The sequence below is a fragment of the Xiphophorus hellerii genome, chromosome 20, assembly GCF_003331165.1.
Source record: "Xiphophorus hellerii strain 12219 chromosome 20, Xiphophorus_hellerii-4.1, whole genome shotgun sequence".
NCBI classification, from domain to species: domain Eukaryota; kingdom Metazoa; phylum Chordata; class Actinopteri; order Cyprinodontiformes; family Poeciliidae; genus Xiphophorus; species Xiphophorus hellerii.
In genome coordinates, this window is record NC_045691.1 from 26,267,581 (window position 1) to 26,272,846 (window position 5,266).

A 5,266-nucleotide genomic window follows, 5' to 3' on the forward strand; every position below is an offset into this window, starting at 1 on the left:
CCGGCAGTCAGGACTCAACATGGAGTCCTCAATCCCCCAAACCCCCCCTGAGACAGCTCAGAGCACAGCACACAAGATATGTATGAGATGCAAGCTGGCGCCGAGTCGCGGACACGTGGCTTTCAGAAGATCGGTGCCAAGCAAGGCTCTGCAGTGGCCGGGTTCCAGCAGAACGCCCCGCCGAAAGCGACTAAGAACATAACGATCCCGGACAATCTGTTGGACGGCGAACAGAGGCGGGCCGAGCGTGACGGATCGAAGCCGACAGTAACTTCAGAGCGAAGTAACATGAGAAGATTGAGAGAGGTGCAAGCGTCTGAGGGAGCGAGTGAAAATGATGTTGACAAGAGCAAGTACATCCCTTACAACGCCTCGTCCACACCTCGGAGGGGGGAATTGAATTCTTTGTCAATGAATATGTTTCGACACCCCCCTCGTCCCCCAACTACCCTCCGGCGCAGCTCAGGAAAGGTAATTGTGCCAGCAGAATCAATCGGCTTGTTCCGGTTTGCGATGCGAGAGGCGGAAAGAATGTTTCACGCAGATATATGGCCTATCACAAAATCCAGGCCTTTAAAAAGGAGCTAATTAGACATAATGTGTTGGTGGAGTATCGGCTTTGGTATAACAAAGATATAGTGAGTGTGATAGTTTGCCAAGATGCTGCGGTTAAAGATTATAAAAGCTAAAACTACCAACCGATGCCATCTTGGTCCATCCCTCCTGTACTTGGCCGAAAGTGCTGCCGACAACTTCACCAGACGAGAGCTCACCGTTAGCTGCCTGGGTTCACATGAGTGTGGGCTGAATTACCGTCACTAATCAAACCGTCTATTCATCTGCCCAGTAATCCTTCTAATCGAGCTCATTCCTGGCCCTCGTCAACAGAATGTTCCGAGTAAAAAGACACGGCAGCACAGATATGTCCGTTTGATGCAGTTATCCCTGAACTCTGAATGGGGTTTTAGAAAATGTGAAGATCACAAATAGCAAAAAAAAAATAATAGATGTTTGAAGGAAGCATATATTTTTGCAAATGCGTCTTTGCATTTCGACACATGAAATATGCGCTTAAAAGCAACCGAGAGTCGAGTTCATCCGTATCAAAAACGGGAAAATGTTGACGAGAAAAGGCAACAAATGCGATGCGCTTTGAATTCCCTTATAGTAACGTAATTACTTTCTCAAAGTCATCGTTATCATACATGAAAGTTCTGAGCAGAACTATAGAGCAAGGTTTTCTAAAGTATGTGAAGAGGCATTCAGAACGACATTCAGTTTTACATTTCAAAAGTCATTTCTACCTTGAAAAGTTCTAATTACAGGGAAAAATCAGATTTTTTTAAAAAAAGGTATTTATTATAAAATAGATAATTGTGGATTCTGCTTGGACTGAAAACTAATTATTAGATGGTAGGTGTAATAATCTTTTCAACATTTTCAAATTGCGGCCCACAGAAGTCAAATTCCTTCTCGCGTTTAAATTTGAGAAGAAGGTAAAACTGTGTTCAAATTTTAAAAATCTAAACGTTTCTGAAGGGTGATAATGTTACGCTTGGAACAGCAAAAAAGAGGCACTAACTCATAACCATATGACGAAAAAGGACAAAAAGTAGTGATAGTCTGCAGCTTGAAATTAGGCTCCCTAAATGAAGATATGTATGATGGTGAATCCAGAATAATGTCTGAAATTAACATCACTAAGAAACCAAAATAGCTAGCTTCGTCTCGTCAGGCCATGCAGTGGTTTTGCAAGCCTCACTTTCCTCCACATAATCACTATGTATATATGTAACGGGTGGCATCAGTGAATTTCCAGAGTTCATTCAGGCAGGTTTCAATGAGATATTTTATTCTGGGGGAGAAGATTAAAACAAATCCTCTCCATCTCCGTCTCCCTGCACTTCCAGCCCCACAGCAGCGCGGAACAACGCTGTCTACTAACATTTTTTTTTTTTTTTTCCAGATTCAACTAAAGTCAACAAAAAAAAGAAATCTCCTCACAAAAATCATAAACTAAAAACAAGAGGAGAAAAACGCCACCTGGTGGCCACAACAACACAATACAGTGGGACGGAGTTAAATAAACAAGAGATAAAAAGTATAACTTAAAATAAAAACACATACCTGGGGGAGAAGAGTAAAAACAAAATCAACCTCCTCTTCAACTCCCTCTCCCTGCACTCCAGCCCTAAATGTGAAAATAAACACAATGTTCAACCGACTAGCATCGGTTGTTCGTGCCAAAATAATAATAATAATAAAAAAAAAAACAATGACGGTCAAAACTGCAAAATAACACACTTACAAACAATAATAAACAACATATGGTAAAGACCTCAACATGAACAACATCCATACAGAAAAACAAACATATATTGCAGCAGCGAACTTTCCTCCGACTTACCCACAGCAGCGGAACAACGCTGAGGGAAAAGGCGGGAAGCGGAGGAGCTACGAGGAATGGAATGAACTACGGAAGCCCAGGAGACACAAACGAGGCAGAGTGCAGAAAGGCGACCCCCGCAGGCAGAAAACCAAACAACAACTAAAAATAACTGAATAAGATAAAATTCACAAATTCTCAATATAAAATGAATTAGAAATAATAAAAAATAAAGCACATTTGTAAATTTGCAAAAATGCACAACAGCACACTGTAGCTTTCAGCATGTCATTATTTGCATGCCTGCAAATAATTTTCCCCACTTCAGCACAGTTTGCACTCATCAAGTTCACGAATCTCATATTAATTTGGGGGGGAATCAATCACTGCTTTTGCTGGAACGTCATGTCAAAACAAGTTCAGTCATTGGACAAACAGCCGTTTTTGCACTTTCTCACATGAAACCCATTCACCTCTGGACAGGTTTATCCATAACTACAAACGTCGTAGTTCCGACGGCTCGGTGTTTTTCTCCTTATCCGCGCCGGTGTTCTATCAGATAGCCATACATGTCAGAATAGCATACATATGGTAAGAGCGCATGCGCACGCATGCGCATTCTGCAGGAGGTCCACGATATTGAGAGGAGTCGTCAGCTTGTCATACGCGAGAAGAGACACAATAAAAAGTAAGTAAATAAATTAAATTTAATGCTGCTGCAGCTGCAGTAAACTACAAAACACGCCCTGTTTAAATTCACGTCCCCCAGTTCCTTGATATTTTTGGGTTGGATAACATGTCTGCTAACTTGGATAGCATGTCGTGTATGTGATATGTTAACCTGAAAAGCCTTCATGTTCCGGAGTAAGACAGGGAAGTATACTGTCCTCTCACCTTTTTAACATCTACATAGATGAACTTAATGTTGGCATCCACCGTTACCAACATTAAATGAATCAGACGTATGAAAACGCAATTTTTACCCACACTGAAACTGGGGCAAAACCAGTGTTTCACTTTTGAAACAAATCCTTATCTTCATTAATGTATATGAAAAGCGTTCATGTTAATTTTGTTTTTATATGTGCTTTACATTTACACATATTTAGTTTATGCAAATTGAGGTTGTTTTTGGAACATGAAGGCTTTTCAGGTTAACAGATCACATACACGAGTACAGCCACCTGGGTTATGTATTAGTCACTGTCAGTGTGACTTTTGCCTCAATTAATAAAAGACAGGAGATGTTCTTGAGTCACTTGAAGTCCCTGTGTTCACCAGGCGTTGCCAGGAAGGACATGGCATCCACCAGTGTTGTCAATAAAAAATTGGGATCTCTCAATTGCATTTAAACTCGCTGTTGTGTTTTCTGCAGTATTTCAAGTATTGCATTGTTGGATGCACATGCATAAATATGTTGATTACAAGGTTTTTTTGTATTAAATCGGAATAAAAAAGGATGGATATGAAGAAGCTTTCACTACAAACTTTTTTTAATTTATTTTAATTTTGTATTTCTTGTCCTAAGAGCTGATATTTCACAGAAATGTCATATTATTGCAGCACCAGTTGGCGTGTTTAGTAGCAGGAGTAGGTGTGTTTTGTTGTGTACGCAGCTGCAGCAGGGTATTATTATATATTTGAACAATTTGCAGTGTCTAATGAATTGTCTTGTTTAAATGCTTGTTGATGCAATTTACATGTTTTCTTGTGTCATTTATAGCAAACATGGAGTGCAAATGGGGGGAAGTCTTCAGTTTTATTTCTGAAGGCTCCTACCCATTGACACTCAACAGAGGGCAGAGGCAAACTTTAAGAAAGTATGCCGAAAAATTTACCACTGGCTGAATGTTCGGAGATTTATAGCTTTGGACAGCTATGATTCTAAGAAGTTTTTGGTCAGAACACATGAAATTTTATTAATGTTGGGTATTAAGAACCAGTTCCACTGTTCAGGGAACTGTGGAAGTCTGTGTGAAACCTGTTGATCTGTTTTGTTAATATTCTAACAATCAAAAACACAAGATGGCTTAGGAGCATATCACCGAATTTTTCATTCCAAACGGAACAAATTTTCCCTTAGGCTATACCGGAACAGTCCAAAGCATTAAAAAAATCCAAAGATATATGACATACTAAATTGCAGTATTTTCTGTTATGTACTAGTATAACATGATGGCTTGTCAACAGAATATAAAGAGGTAGTACTTGACTATTTTTGGTAAAGTACACTCTAAATGCCTTTATTTGTTCCCAGACAAGGTGGAAGAGTACTGTGTGGAATGCAATATGCTTCACTGTAATGCTTCAGAGAACATCATTGACATGGTAAACAACTAAACTGTACAACTTAACGCTTCAAACACATTACACTTGCTAACTCATAACTGTTTTCTTTTTCTGTCCACTTCACAGATACAGTGTGACTGCTGCTCAAGGTGGACACACAAAGAATGTGCCACAGACATGGGTGACATGTTCAAATGTAAAAAGTGTAACTTAAATTAAACAGTTTTACCCCACCAGTGACAGTGTGGATTATTAAAAATACAGAAGTAAAATGTTCTACATTAAATATAGTACATCATACAACTGATGTCATTGGTATTAATCAGGAAGTCATACAGTGGCTAATAACAAAGTGTATGGCAATCCGACAGGTTAAGAGATGCATCAGGAAGTCATACAGTGGCTAATAAAGTGTTATTACATTAGCAGCTTTATGACGATCTAACACCGTTTTAATAAAGATGATTAAATATAAAATATGGTGAAATTGCCGTTGTTCTGTCAGATAGCCATACGCTGTCAGGATAGCACACATGCAGTCAGTACGCATGCCCGCGCATGCGCATTAAGAAGTCCGACCGTCAGTGGAGT

The 5,266-nt window shown here is 39.6% G+C and overlaps 1 long non-coding RNA gene across 1 annotated transcript; it reads left to right on the forward strand.

The window, feature by feature from the left end:
- Positions 1-3,954: 3,954 nt before the first annotated feature.
- On the forward strand, positions 3,955-4,908 carry LOC116709780 (uncharacterized). The gene is made up of 2 exons (XR_004336961.1): positions 3,955-4,714; positions 4,802-4,908. It is a non-coding gene; the product is annotated as an uncharacterized LOC116709780 (long non-coding RNA).
- Positions 4,909-5,266: the final 358 nt, after the last annotated feature.